Genomic DNA, 16,279 nt, shown 5'->3' with positions numbered 1-16,279 from the left:
GCACTAACGTTAGTGCTTTCATATATCATGATTTATTCAAATTTTCGTTGGGGGCCAACTTCAGAAATATCAAATTCTATACAAATAGAGGTAAAAAAAACAGGTTAGCGGCAATCGTTAGTGCATCGTTAGTGCACGTAAACGCACTAGCACCAACGTTTGTGCTAGCACATTTTGCAATTTATTCAAGATTTTTTGGGTGGGGCCAACTCCAATAACGTCAAATTCTATTCAAATAGTGGTAGAAACATAGAGCTAACGGCAATGATTAGTGCATTTTAGTGCACTTACACGAATTAAGCACTGTCGTTTGTGCTACCATATTTAGTAATTTATTCCAGATTTTCGGTGGGATGGGCAATTTCAGTAATATCAAATTATATCTAAAAGATATAGCAACATAGGGTTAACCGCAATCGTGAGTGTATCGTTAGTGCACTTAAACGTACTAAGCACTATCGTTAGTGGTACAATAATTTCGAATTTATTCTAGATTTTTTGTTGGGTGGGCAAATTCAGAAATATCAAAATCTATACAAATATAGGTAAAAACGTCAACCGTTAGTGCATCCTTAGTGCGCTTAAATTCACTACGCACTAACGTTAGTGCTACAATATTTTGGGATTTATTCAAGATATTTTTGTTGTTGGGGGGCAGCTTCAGAAATATCAAATTCTCTTCAAATATAGGTAAAAACATAGATTTAACGGCAATCGTTAATGCATCGTTAGTGCACTTAAAAGCACTAAGCACTAACGTTAGTGCAACAACCTTTAGGGATTTATTCAAGATTATTTGTTTGGGATCGACGTACAAAAATATCAAATTCTATACAAATAGACGTAGATACGTAGTGTTAACGGCAATTGTTAGTGTATCTTTAAACGTACTAAAGACTAATCTTAGTTCTACAATATTTTGGTATTTATTCAAGATTTTTGGTTAGGAGTCGGTGAGGATGGTTCTATAATCCATATCAGGTATAACAAGGGAGAGTTACAAAGCTTCAATATGGCCACTTTTCCACATACTAACGGCAGCTGTACAGCATTCTACTCGGAAGTACCTCCAACTCCAAGAGTGAAATGGTGTAGGCATGAACCCAATCGAACGAGGTTTATGGGTCAAAGAAAATATGTAAATTCCAGGACGCACACAGCTACCATCAGATCCAGCCGGCTAAGGTTACTAACCTTTACATAACAAGTGACTCCAAGTTAGGATTGTGAACGAGCCATATGTTAGTATAAAAGAGCAGATATGGAATATTGATGGTTTTCTCTAATCTGTCAAGGGACTTCGTGTACAAATGGGAGATCGGAAGGCAATCTTATATAGATGATGACGAACAACAGCTGTTGAAAACCAATACGTCATTCAGAACAGCGTAATTGTTGATCCAATCAGTTATGATTATTATTTTGTAATAACGTCCCCGCGTTATACACCTAACAAAATGGACATGAAGATGATCGTGATGTAACTATAAAAGAAGGTATAAAAACAAGGTCTAATACATTAAGGTGGTTTATTGTTTAGTTTACATATTTTCGAATCCATTAACACGAGCGGCTTTGGTACACGTAGAGATAAAACCGTAGCAGGACATATCTAATTTAACGATCTAAACCAGTTAATTTAGATATCACATACGCGTACTACAGTACCATTCAATTGTACGTAAGTAACAATTGTTTATTGTTTGATTGTTTATATGTTAAGATGTTCTACACCAGATTATTGACTCCAAGGATTCTGCCATCTGCATGAATACTAAAAAATTGTGTAACTACCGTTTTGTTTCGAATCTCCTAAAAAGAAGCAAAGTTTAACGCTCTTAATATACAACGATGTTTCGATATGCGGTACATGCAAAGACTCCATGTACATTTTTATCCAAGAGGGGGCGTAAGAATGAAAGCTCTACTACACGTCGATCCCTGTTGGTTTCAACATATCGCTCTAGGTTTTATACGACATAAGGACATTCAATGCTTACTGCTCAGCACCTTGTTCCTTTGCGAGTGTACCATGCTGCTTTTCAGTCAGAAGGCCACGAAGGTTAACCATTTTCCCTAACAGTAATATTACACTTATGGTCATAAGCTTGTAAAGGATTCACATGTATGTTATTGGCCTGACACTCTAATAGGTTGTTTTTAGGTAATTTATTACGTGATTACCTTGTAAACCCAGGCCCGCTTCTTGGCCTGTGAGATAAGTGCGGCCAATGAATTTATATAGCTAGCTTTCTTAAGCACTGATTCGCGATACAAAGTGTTATACAGGCCTGGTAGAAAAGGTGTAAAACACAGAAATCAACAAAATTATCAATTGACAATTTTTCTTTTTACTTTGATTTCATTCGAAGATTTTCAGATAAACCTGAAAGATATAAAACTTCCTATTCTCACTTTCCACATCTTGCAGCTGAATCACTGAATTTGCTTCCCTAGTAATTGTGTTCGAGTACCTGCTCGTCTCGGTACCCAAAGAAAGTAATAGAAACGGCTATTAACTTTTTATTATCCTGAAAGTTAAACTTTTTTGTATAAAAAATTCCGAGGCGTCTTTTGCAACCTTGACTCACCTCATCAAGATGCTATATGGATAACGTAACGTATCAATCACACTAATCTTCAGGCTATACAAGCTTAAAGTCTTTCTGACTCGCACGGTTTATTTTGCACTACAGACTGCCATATCGCACACTCTTATTAAGCTTATTGGGAGATTTGAAATTCTCGATCTTCAATACGTTTTGTCACCGATGAGTAAAGTTCTGCTAAGTTCCCCTCTGTAGCAGATTAGTGCACCAACTGTATTATCTTTTTGACACCTTTAATATCTGAGACGGAATGATCAACAAGAAGTATTTCTGTAATCTTATTTATTAGATTAACACTAATTATCTCGCTGACTTGAATAGAACTTGCGTGTCCTGTCTATCGACTCAAAGGTATCTTGTCAGGAGCAGAAAGCTACTCCACAAAATGTACAAAATTAATCGCCAGCAGTTGAGGCTTACGAAGTGTACTGATCTTTAAAACTGAACCAGACTGTCCATTGGCCTGGTATGTATGCGAGCTTATCTATGGCCGTTGACAAGAGCCATCCTAGAACAAGTAAATTCCTTTACAAAAACAGAGGCACCAAATCGTCTGTAGAATTCTGCATAGATGATCGCTGCATATAGCGGAATATCATAGCAAACTGCTTAGAGTACATTCCTTGCACAGTCCAGCTAAGAGCCGTTAATATTGGCCTGAAGAAAATCGAAACACACAGATATCAGCTTAGATCTATACTTCAGACTGTTTTCAGAGAATATTGTATTAGCAAGATACAGAAACATTCAGATATTTTAGTATGAAAATATGTCGAGATACGTGTTGTTCTCTTTTCAAATTGAATGCAAGCAGTTAGCATGCACTACAACTAACCAGACATTGTAATATTTGAGAAGAAGCGTACTCCGATTAGGATTTTTCAATTGCAACTTACACCCTGTAATAGACTAAAATCTGTTGAAAAATTACTTTCATATGTCATATCTACAAGGATGGCGACTGTGGCTTTCTGCAGAAATATTGGTATTACTAATGGTAGATATTAGTTTGCATGCAGTACAACCGACGACAGAGTGTGGGTTGAAGTGGGAAAAGTACGCCAGCACATATTGTCCTTAGGACTTGCAAATTCAAAATATTCGAGTTTAGAACCAGTGACGTGATGAACAGGAGGTCTTTAACTGAGAAAGACTGTATATCACGGTGAGCTCATAAGGTATAGTAAAGAGAAAGCGCGTTAAAATGATGGACAAGTTGATGTGTCACTTGCGATAGAACAAGCAACCACCAGCTTGTAAAACGTCTTTTAATATGCATCCACTACATCAGAAATCGCCTCAAAAAGATAACATTAGCAGAGATGTCACTTGACTTCATTGTAATAGTATTCCACAATGTATGAAAAAAGATAGTAATAAAAGATTAAATCGATCTCTAAGTGATGCGGTGGTTAAAGAATTAATTTTGAAGATGGGGGGTATGTTTGATTTTTGATTAACGGTTTAGGGTGCAACGGGTGTTCCAATAATTCGAGGGTTCTATTTCGAGGTGTTCGGTAAGGCTAAAGGGCTTACGGCGGCTTATGTCTGTACAAATTTTTTGAAATTTAGAAATCAGCAGTGGACGTCGCCATGTATTCCTTAATTCCTATTGGCTTACAGCTAGTAAGTAAATTCAACAATGAATTGGTAGCCGCAATATCTTGTGTTGTATACCTAGGTCTTAAAAACGAAGCAGTAAAGCTTTTAGAGGTACTTAACTCACATTATACAATGGCGTACCATTTGAAAAAGTTTGGACTTACTTCTCCCTTTAATAAGACGAAGATATCAGTGTCATATAGTTTTGGGATGTAACGGTATGGACTGGCATGAATTTTTAAATCAACCCTCGGATTATCCCAACATCAATTCTTAGAAATATAACGCAATCAGCTAACATTTGGAGGAGAACAATGCTCAGGAATTTGTCACCCAAAAGGTGCCTCACTTTTCCAGTCAGCCCTGCTTCCTCCCGTCAGCCCATATTTGGAAGAGGAAGTTTGCTACTCTCGAGATCAACGCCCACGCACAAGTCCTCATGCCGATGACAGACTTTTACGTGACAATGTGAATCGTCAATTCCACAACTTATTGGAGCAATCAGTGTTTTAATGTGCTTTCTATTAACCTATGGACTATTCATTATATATCATTAGCAATATTATGAAGCAAAAACTTAATGTTTTCTACGAACTATATTTTAGTTTTGTCAGTGTATTCTTGCGCCGCTAACTGGCAACTATGCGACGCAGGAAGAGGACCGGGAGAGAGGACATTCTCTTTCAAGATGTGAAGGTGCAAGTTTTTCTACATTGAGAACAGACAAGATTGTTCTCCAAATACTCTCTAAGGAGAGAGAGTATCATTCTTTCATCATGTGAGAGTCAAAGTGAATGAACAAAAATGTTCTAGCAACACTCTCAAATGAGAAAGTGTTCTTATTTACAATGTAAGGGAAAACGTCAACATTTGCTAAACAAGAACCTATTCAATATACGCTCTCAAACGCATCAAGAGACATTGGAACAGTGCTACCTGTATAAATGAGGTTTCAATAGCAAAAAAAAAAAAAAAACATGCGTATATGTTAATAAGAATTATCCTTAAGTATTTCTCTCGCCAATACAACGATTTCATAGAAGAACCCTGTTGTATGTCAAGGAATGGGACATTCAACTCATTGCTATCCAGCAACCAAGTCATCTTTCTTCAATAGTGCACTTGTGAATTTTATTCCGTATATTCACCGGAATAGTCGTGTGCGCTTACGTATCGTTCCGAAATCGTTTATAAAGGCCAGTTTATTTTTGAGCGAAATGCTAATCATAATTTAAAAATATTAGTGTTATTTTATATTATATGTGGTCCATGTAATCAAAGTGAATTGAATATTAATACAGTATTAGATTACAATTCTGGTTATTTTTCCTAAAAAGTGAAACAAGGATAACAAGATGTGTTTAATAAGTTATGCTTTTCTTTTAGCAATTGAAATGTGTACAAGTTGAAACGTATAACACAAGGTAAGATATTTCTAAGCAGTGGAGAACAAACATTACTTTCGTCTCCCACTATCCATCTGGCGTAAATCATGCATTGCTGCCCCACTTGTATTCTTTTACAGGTACTGACCAGTGAATCTTGGAGCTGACATACCAGCGACGGTGGGTATACGGCTTATTCCTCTGATATGTATATCGCCCGAATCCCAGGACCGTGGGAGTAAGACTGTTTGTTTACTTGCCAGTTCCTTATTGGATCTATTAGTCTTTTACAAATGAATGATGTTTTAAGGGAGACTCCAAAAGAGATCCAAGGTTCGAATCCCAATATTATATCTGGCTTTCGTCACGGGAACCAACTCCTATTATAAATGGCGCCCGAACAGGGACATGTAATGAACGAACACAACTCCTCTGATAAAATGACGCACCGAACAAAGACACAGGTTTTAGTGGGGAGAAAGTAGATTTTTGAACTTCATTGTTTCGTATTCAATGCCAGTGTAATAATTTGCATGTTGTATTTCCAAGCATAATATTTTACAATTTCAACGCTTAGTGAAATGGAAACACTGCTCGAGGCTGTGAAAAAGTTATCTGCAGATTTGGCTGCAACTAACCAAATATTAAAATCAAATCAAAAAGAGTTTACCGAACAATTTGAGAGTTTAAGAGCAGACGTGGTTGAATTACGCGAAAAGGTTGAAAGTAATTCTCAGGAGGTGTTAAATCAGCCAAACATTGCTGCACAAAAGCAGGTAGGTCCTAGTTTATGCATACAAGAATATGAAACGATCATTGAAATTTAAAATGTGAACCTAGCAATTAATGTTTTGCGAAAGAAATATATCCTTGCATTCTTTTACATGTAGTGTTACTTACATTTTTATATTTTTGTGTTCATTTTAGAATATGTAATTCATAAACCCACGTACAAAATGCTAGCGCTGAATTTAATGATTGTAAGAGCACAGATAGAGTTAGAGTACCCTAACGTAATAAATAAATATAAATATAGTACTGTTCCATTTTGCTTAGAAGAGTTTCAGAATGTTTTAGGCCTTGATGTAGAAAGTCATAGTTTCAATAGAGTAGCGAAAATTGCAATTTGTGAATCTCTATTTAATTTTAATTGTGAATATAGGAGAGATATCGAAAAAGAGATCAATCTCCGTGTACGTGGTATTAGGAAACCAATTCAGTACGAGAAATTGAAAGAGAAGTGTGCTCGCGGCAAGTATATAGATTTTAACTATGTAGCTAAAAAGTTGAATCTTCAATGTCATGACGTTAATGTCAAGAATAAAGTTATTGAAATAATAGTTCAACGGCTACAGAAAAAGTATTCTGACGTTAGTTCTTTTAGCGATCAGGATAGTACGTTCAATGAAAAGGAGAAAAAATTATTTTCAAGTAATGTTGAAAATTCTCCTGAAATTGCTGTTAGTAGTATCAAATCTATCGTCAAAAATGTAGCAATGGTGTCAGTTTACATACTATGTCAGGTAATGTGGGTCAGACCAAAAAGGAAAATAAAATTCCTAAAAAGGTTAAATTTACAGATGAATTTAATGTTGACCCGTTAGCACATGTTCGCCATAGTTGTCCTTCTGAGGTTAGAACTAAAAGTTGTAAAAGGAAATTGGAAAATGTTGCCGATGATATTGATCCTTATCCAAATCCTATTAAAAAAGGTAGGTTATCTGAAGTCCAAGAGTCGCTTTTTTTCCAAATTAATGAAAGTGAAAATGTTAAGTGGAATGAGTTGTTTCAGTTGTTGGATAATAACACTGTACAATTACAAAGTATCAAAAGCCAATTGGAAAACATGTTTGTTTTACAGAGTAATGATGTCTTTATTGAGGGAAATGAAGTAAATAATGAAAATGTCAGTGTAAATGTAAACATCGTGCAGGTTGACTTCATGGAGGCTACCTCCAACAGTAGTACGAGTGTGGTTAACGTAACTACCACTAGGGAACTAAAAAGTGATACTGTTGTAGTATTTTTAGACGAGATTAAAGTCTGCACTTGTCCCTTATGTGAAAGGAAGTGGGTGAATCAGTTGTTTCCCCCCTCCCGCTCAATGCTACTTGTTCGTAAAAAATGTTTGTCTACAAGTCCTGTTATTTTTGTGGTGTATACACGGCATGGTACAAGTTATCCCAGAGTAAGATTCATTAGGCAACCAATTCAGATTGGCGAGTTGCGTTATTTTTCCAGTGGTAATATATCTTTAGTGTTGCTAGAAGGTACAGTATGTACACTTGTAATCGTATGTTCTAGTAGAAATGAAACCATTCCATGTTCGCTTGGCATACATCGTGCAACTTGTAAATCTATGAATATTAGATTCAGAAAATGTAATGAAAAGTGTATTGAACCAAATCAGAACGTTCAGATTGACTATTCACCAACCAATACTTTGTACTCAACTCGAAATGTCATTGAGAAATTTAGAAATAGAAATTTTGGTTTGGAAAGCAAAAAGGGTAAGCAAAGGTTTTTCCACCGTGCGAAAATTAAAAATAACCTGGAAAGCTGCAAAAATGTGCATAAATTAAGTAAGGTATTACGCCTACGTAGAAAGTGTAAATTCTTTGCTCCCAATATTCGTAATGATACTCAATGCATAAATGTTTTGAGCGTACAAACCATTCGTAAGAAATCAGTTAATTCTCATAGTAAGGTAGCACAAAAATCTAGTGCTTACAGAATATTGCGCTTTGGTACTAACAAAATCCAATGGATGCCCATTATGGAAGTTAAAAGCAAAATTCTTGAATGCATGACAATTTTACTTTACGATGTTGTAATAAATCCAATACGAAAAGGAATTGGGTAAACGACATTAACACATAGCCGGATTGCCCATTTTCCATATTGTTGACCTTGCAATGGAAAATGAATATATATCCATTGCAGAAGTTCTTTTATACAAAATTCTTAGGTGTTAGTAACTATTTTTCATACTATGAATATTTTTTAACACTGTTAGTATCTTACAAATTTTGAATATTAATTTTTTCACTTCATATATTATTGCACCTCATAAGATATTGAAAATGTTGGATGAGAGATACTATTTTTTAAAAATCTTGATATTTCTAATATACGTAATACGAAATTACTTGTAATAGTATATTTTTTTGGTAATGCATTCACAACGAAATTTAATTTTTCGAGTTACGAAAATATAGTGTTTCTTTTCGAAGTGCAAGAGTGAATCTGCACATTGAAAATTTTCAAATATAGTGAAATGAAATAAATTTAAATTGTGAAGATGTGGAAAATCTATATAGAATATTCCATCACAATGTTGCAATTTTACAAAATTAAAAATGTTTCGAATCACAAATTTAAATATTTTGGTGAGAAATCATTCGGTAATAAACCTAAATAAGCACATTTTAAATTAATTTGTTAAATTTCTCAATTACTAAATAATAAACATGCGTCTATTAATAGTAATGTATACTTACGATGTGTTATGTCAAGTTATTTCGTTTTACCTAATCAGTATGCCTCTGGGATTACTAATCAGCTGAGGATACTTGAAGTTTGGTGTGGTAAGTTATGGTAGTTACCTGTACCCACCTTCATGGCGCGTTGTTCAGTTGAAAAGAATATACAATGAGACATCTTACTATAAATGAGTACCAAGTAAGTTGTGTACATAATAATTGTTAGAACTATTGTTGCATTCACTTTGTATTAATCTTTTCGTTGAATACGAAAATATTTCCAATAGAACTTGAAAATATGGAAGCAAAGGTTCCTCCAATATTATGGGTTATTCATATTATGTAATGCCCGGAGTAGGCAGTTTTCACATTAGTCCCCTCTATATTATTTTTGAATTTTAACCAAACATCCTATCTTTTCACTTTGCTTCGGGGATGGAAAGATATTAATAAATAAATGAGGTAGGGTCTTGCAAATTTTATGCAGGCAGTATATTTTTATATACTTTGAGCGTGACGAGCTCACATGTGCCCAGTTTATTTCATTTCATAGTAAATGAAATACTTTTAGTGTTATATTTACTTATGTGCTTTTAACATGTAATTTTAATAAAATATGAATTTGCTTTAACTATGTCGTATGTTCTAGTTGTGTTGAATTATTTCGAATATTCCCGATAAATGTCTTGTGTTAACATGTCAATGAAAGTACACTTTTGAATTTTATGAATAATCTTGACCTTTTCATTGTAATAAATTTTCTACACACATAGTAGGAAGAAATATTTTATTTTCATGAAAAATAAAATCATGATATGTTGAATTACTTAGTGATATATGTTATTCTTGAATGATATTGTGCGTTTTATTTTAGAATTAAGAAGTATTATTGCTGAATCTTAAGTAATTTTACCATTTTAGATTTATTGGTATACAGTTAGTTTGTACTATTTATATTTTGTTGTGTATTCTTAAATATGGCATTGAATAGAATACTTCATTGAATACGATACCTTACTAAATGTAATATTTTATTGAATATGATGTTTATTCATTGAATACATTATTGCATTGAAAATATTAATATGTTTGTATAATTTGGTTTGAATTTTGAAAAACATTATGAAGTACAATGCTGAATAGTATTTTGAATTACAAATAACTATTGATTTATATTGAAACATTGAATTTATATTTGTGTTTACATTCCAAAGGAAGATTAAAATAAAAGACTTGAAAGACATTTACGAAATGGCCCTCGTGTTATTGTAAATGGCCCTCGCGTTCGTTATTCTTCAAATTTCGTGACCATGTGTGTCCGAGTGAACTTACGAACCGTTCTTCTTCAGCGTGAACGAACTTAAAATGACATTAACCCTTTGTGGACTAATGGAGTGCTGTGATTGGTGTTGTGTTGCAATATGGTTATGAAGATTTGGAATCCAGGGTTCTTGCCCACTTCTGTGATACCTTCAGTGGACAGTCCGTTGGCCGCCATCTATAACGGTATGGACTGGCATGAACTTTTAAATCAACCCGCGTATTATTCCAACATCAATTCTTAGAAATATAACGCAATCAGCTAACATTTGGAGGAGAACAATGCTCAGGAATTTGTCACCCTAAAGGTGCCTCACTTTTCCAGACAGCCCTGCTTCCTCCCGTCAGCCCATATTTGGAAGTCCTCATGCCGATGACAGACTTTTACGTGGCAATGTGAAAACTATCAATAATCGTCAATTCCACAACTTATTGGAACAATCAGTGTTTTAATGTGCTTTCTATTAACCTATGGACCATTCATTATATATCATTAGCAATATTATGAAGCAAAAACTTAATGTTTTCTACGAACTATATTTTAGTTTTGTCAGTGTATTCTTGCGCCGCTAACTGGCAACTATGCGACGCAGGAAGAGGACCGGGAGAGAGGACATACTCTTTCAAGATGCGAAGGTGCAAGTGTTTCTACTTTGAGAACAAACAAGATTGTTCTCCAAATACTCTCTAAGGAGAGAGAGTATCATTCTTTCATCATGTGAGAGTCAAAGTGAATGAACAAAAATGTTCTACCAACACTCTCAAATGAGAAAGTGTTCTTATTTACAATGTAAGGGAAAACGTCAACATTTGCTAAACAAGAACCTATTCAATATACGCTCTCAAACGCATCAAGAGACATTGGAATAGTGCTACCTGTATAAATGAGGTTTCAATAGCAAAAAAAAAAAAAAAAAACATGCATATATGTTAATAAGAATTATCCTTAAGTATTTCTCTCGCCAATACAACGATTTCATAGAAGAACCCTTTTGTATGTCAAGGAATGGGACATTCAACTCATTGCTATCCAGCAACCAAGTCATCTTTCTTCAATAGTGCACTTGTGAATTTTATTCCGTATATTCACCGGAATAGTCGTGTGCGCTTACGTATCGTTCCGAAATCGTTTATAAGGGCCAGTTTATTTTTGAGCGAAATGCTAATCATAATTTAAAAATATTAGTGTTGTTTTATATTATATGTGGTCCATGTAATCAAAGTGAAGTGAATATTAATACAGTATTAGATTACAATTCTGGTTATTTTTCCTAAAAAGTGAAACTTGGATAACACGATGTGTTTAATAAGTTATGCTTTTCTTTTAGCAATTGAAATGTGTACAAGTTGAAACGTATAACACAAGGTAAGATATTTCTAAGCAGTGGAGAACAAACATTACTTTCGTCTCCCACTATCAATCTGGCGTAAATCATGCATTGCTGCCCCACTTGTATTCTTTTACAGGTACTGACCAGTGAATCTTGGAGCTGACATACCAGCGACGGTGGGTATACGGCTTATGCCTCTGATATGTATATCGCCCGAATCCCAGGACCGTGGGAGTAAGACTGTTTGTTTACTTGCCAGTTCCTTATTGGATTTATTAGTCTTTTACAAATGAATGATGTTTTAAGGGAGACTCCAAAAGAGGTCCAAGGTTCGAATCCCAATATTATTATATCTGACTTTCGTCACGGGAACCAACTCCTATTATAGGGAACGTACAGCGGTTTGTTTTAGGTGGGCCCTTGGGACTGAAATATGTTGTGATTCCAAATGTAAAATATACGTATTAATTTATCAATGATATTCAAGCAATTGCTATACTTCCCTTTTATATGTAACTACAATACTATTTGAGAGTGCTTCCTGCTGAAAAATCTACTTAGCACCCATAACGCCACAGCTTGTTCTTGATTGTTAGCTTGATAGTTACTGTTTACTCCAAGGAGTTGTGTTCTTACGGATATATTATTTAAAGAAAGTCTCCTGTGTGTTTAAAGAAAGCATTTAATTAGCGTCCTTGCTGCTCACTAAGGCGTATATACAGAGTTGTGTAGTATTTACTAGGTTCCGGTCTATCATTAATAATATTTTCACGATTGCATACTGAAATAACTTGTTATGGAACTCATTACATTCTAACCTCCGAGGGAACGTTACTCTTGGTCTGAGACTGGTGATCTGATCGTTGAGACAAATAAAGAATCGATTTTAAGTTCTTTTCAGACTTCCCTTAGACGGTTAGTTGGAAAATATTTACGGTATAGTCAGTCCTGTGTTCGCTACCAACTTAATAACACTGTTCATCACAAGGCAACAAAACTGTGGGCTAATCAAATAATCTTTCCATATCATATTAATGATCTATATCCCGTCTGTAATTTCTTCCATTATTCTTATCCATATACAGCTACCTTTACCCTTCGAGAACTTCTTGCGTCATTTGAAGCCGTCTGTTATTGATCTTCAAGTTTCTCAAGAACCGTGATTAAATTGACGTTGCTTCAATGGCAGACTTAAATTCGATCGTTGAAATACTTCCCCAATGTTTTTTAATCTTTCGTCCCTTTCCGTGTCTAATTGTAATATATATCCTTAAGATATAATTTGAAAATAGAGCTTATCATAATTTATATAAGTACTGTACTTAAAGCAGATTTTACTTGCTACTTTTCGTCTACACCATTGCGTGTAGAAGAACTCTTCCTTCTACGTGTGGATTTTAATTCTCAGTACAACAAAGACTCTGTTATATTGAGCGCAGTCGAATTGACATTCTTCTGCAATGAGATATTATCACACATATAAGGTGGCATTAGCTCAACGTGCCGCTGAGATGACAAAGTGTCTCCTCAAAAGTACTTTAGAACTTTTGTTATCGTAACAGTATTTCGGAATGATTTATTAATCTTGCTAACGTTGTCTGGCGTTGAGATAATCCTCCAGAAAATTTCGTGGCCTTCATTAAGCACTGTTCCATTATCATATCATTTGGAACTTCGCTTAAAAAGACTTCTTTTTCTGCGAATTGTGAAGGTTCCTTGAGTTGTTATTTTTTTGTAATCTTCAGATACCGTATTTGCCTCCAGGGCTACCATCTGTTGACTATAGTGATGTGCAAATTTTTCAGAGAAAAGGTGACAAGCTTCTTGAGAAAACGGAAGCATTAATTTAATAGCCTTCAAATAAAGTTTCTATTCCCCTGTTCAATCTAGTCCTTTCGGATAAATTGCAATACGATTATGACCTTCTCTATATACTGCAGCCAAAGTTTACCGGTTCGGATAAGGTCACCGTCTTAATTTTGAGGTTCCCTAATATGGTTTTTGTCATGCAGTTTCATTTTCTTTTAAATGTTGCATATTGATTTCCTCATCCAGAGATTTTTGAATAAGATCCAATATCCTAGATTTAGTCATCTCCTCCGAGGATTGTATTTGTTTTCATAAACACATGTAAGGGTAGCCGAGCTAAGTCTAGAAATGAGTTCTCAATGATGTTGAGTAGGCATGGACATTCAGAATTTTCACTAATGTTGTCATAGTGTACAGGATACCCGAAAGTTATTCTATGCCATTTCCTGACATAATGTATCCAATCATGTATAGAAATTACTTAGGTGGAAACCTCCTAAGACGGTACAACTTTAAACAGTTCAGAAATTTCTTCAGCTGCAGGTACGATTTGAGACCCTTCCAGTATAATGGCTGACCTAATGTGATTACACAAGTGCTTTGTTCACTTTTTTGCACATATTTACTGTATGCGAAAGAGTACAATATATAGTATTAGTACTTGATGTTCAAATATTGAATAAATAAAAAGGCACTACACTACTTATATGAATAGGAGATGTGCGTATCTCAATATTACACAATCGTTGTGGCGAAGCTTTCACAAGATGAATACCTATCCAAAGGTTGTTTGAGAATAGGAAATCGAGACGCGAGATGCGAGTGAAGATTTGATTAAATCTTCCTAGTAAGACAGCATTGACACAAGTACATGAGTGTATATCGTTACAGGGATAGAGGATGTCAGAATGACGAAAGTGATACGATATTCTTATCAAGACAATAGTACAGTGATATCATTCAACAACTTGGATACGGAGAATTTTCATCAAGAGACTTTTGAAATTAATGACTTTTTCTGCTCTATGAAATGTGTGGCACTTAGTTACTAATCAAAGCATATACTGAGCTTATATGAAAAGGTTGCTTTGTGATGACCAGTGTTACTAAGTTGGTAGCGAACACAGGACTGACTATACCGTAAATATTTTTTACCTAACCGTGTAAGAGATCTCAAAACGACCTAAAATCGATCCTTTTTTTCGCTCAACGATCAGATAACTGGTCTCAGGCCCAAAGTAAGGCTGCTCCTTTGAAATTAGAATATAATGGGTTCCATAGCAAGTTTTACAGGATACAATCGGGAAAATATCATTAATGATAGATCGGAACCTAGGGAATCCTACACAAATTTGTATGTAAACCCTAGTGAGCATCAAGGACGCTAATTATATACATATTTAATAGCCTCGAGTGTTAACACACGGGAGACTTTCTATATTAATATATCCGTAACAACACATTTCTATGGATTAAACCGTTTCTATCAGAATAACAATTAAGAAGTAGGTGAGAGCGATATGAGTCCTAAGTAGATTTCTTTAGCAGAAGCACTCTCATATAGTAATGAAGTTGCATATAAACGGGAAGTATAACAATTGCTTGATTATCATTGATAAATTAATACTTGTTTTTTACATTTGGTATCCCAACATTTTTGAATTCCAAGGGCCCAAATAAAACAAACCGCTGTTCGTTCCCAAAGCTATACGTCTGTGATACCCTCGTCTTATTAAAGGGAGAAGTAAATCCACGTTTTTTAAAATAGTACCACATTGTATAATGTTAGTTAAGTAGCTCTAAAAGAACTACTGCTTCATTTTTATGAAATAACTACACAACACAAGATACTGCGGCCTCCGATTCATTGTGGAATTTCTTTACTACCTCTAAGAAAATTGGAATTAAGGAATACATGGCGACATCCGCTGATGATTTCTAAATTTCACATCATTTTTAGAAAGACATAAGCCGCCATAAGCACTTTAGCCTTACCGAACACCACGAAATAGAATCATCGATTATTGGGACACCTGTTGCACCCTAAATTATAGTGCAATCGTTAGTGCATTGTCAGTGCTTTTTAGAATACCAAGTCGAAACATTATTGCTGCAATAGTTTGGACGCTAGAAGCAAAAAACTTTTGGAGTGCAACTTCACGTTAGACCGCCAGGAAACACTAACGTTAAAACCTGGTGGAATCGTTAGTGCATCGTTAGTGCTTCCAGGAAACACTAATGGTTTGGTTTTGCTTTACTATTATTGTAGATGTGCACACTTATGTGTCACACAGATGACCAAACTCACGAGATCGGCGCTCACGAGTTCGAAACGTACGCGCACTGGAGCTCAGCTTCACGAGTGAGCGTGAGTTAAGGCTGGTGATGTGAGCGTGAGGTTGAGTGAGCGTGAGGTCAGACTAGTGATGCGAACGTGAGTTTGAGTGAGCATGAGTTCAGGATGGTTATTTGAGCGTGAGGTCAGACTGGTGATGTGAGCGTGAGGTTGAGTGATCGTTAGGTCAGACTCGTGATGCGAACGTGAGGTCGAGTGAGTGTGAGGTCAGGCTGGTTATTTGAGCGTGAGGTCAGACTGGTGATGTGAGCGTGAGGTTGTGTGAGCGTGAAGTCGAAATGAGTTCGTGAGTTCAGGTCGAAGTTAGTGTTTGAGCGTGAGGTTGAGTGAGGTTAAGTCAAAGTGTCACCTCTGGTTACGAAACTCCCATAAATATATGGAGAAT

This window comes from Thermobia domestica, chromosome 7 (genome assembly GCF_964235325.1).
Source record: "Thermobia domestica chromosome 7, izTheDome1.hap1.1, whole genome shotgun sequence".
Taxonomy (NCBI): domain Eukaryota; kingdom Metazoa; phylum Arthropoda; class Insecta; order Zygentoma; family Lepismatidae; genus Thermobia; species Thermobia domestica.
This window is presented reverse-complemented; position numbering follows the sequence as displayed.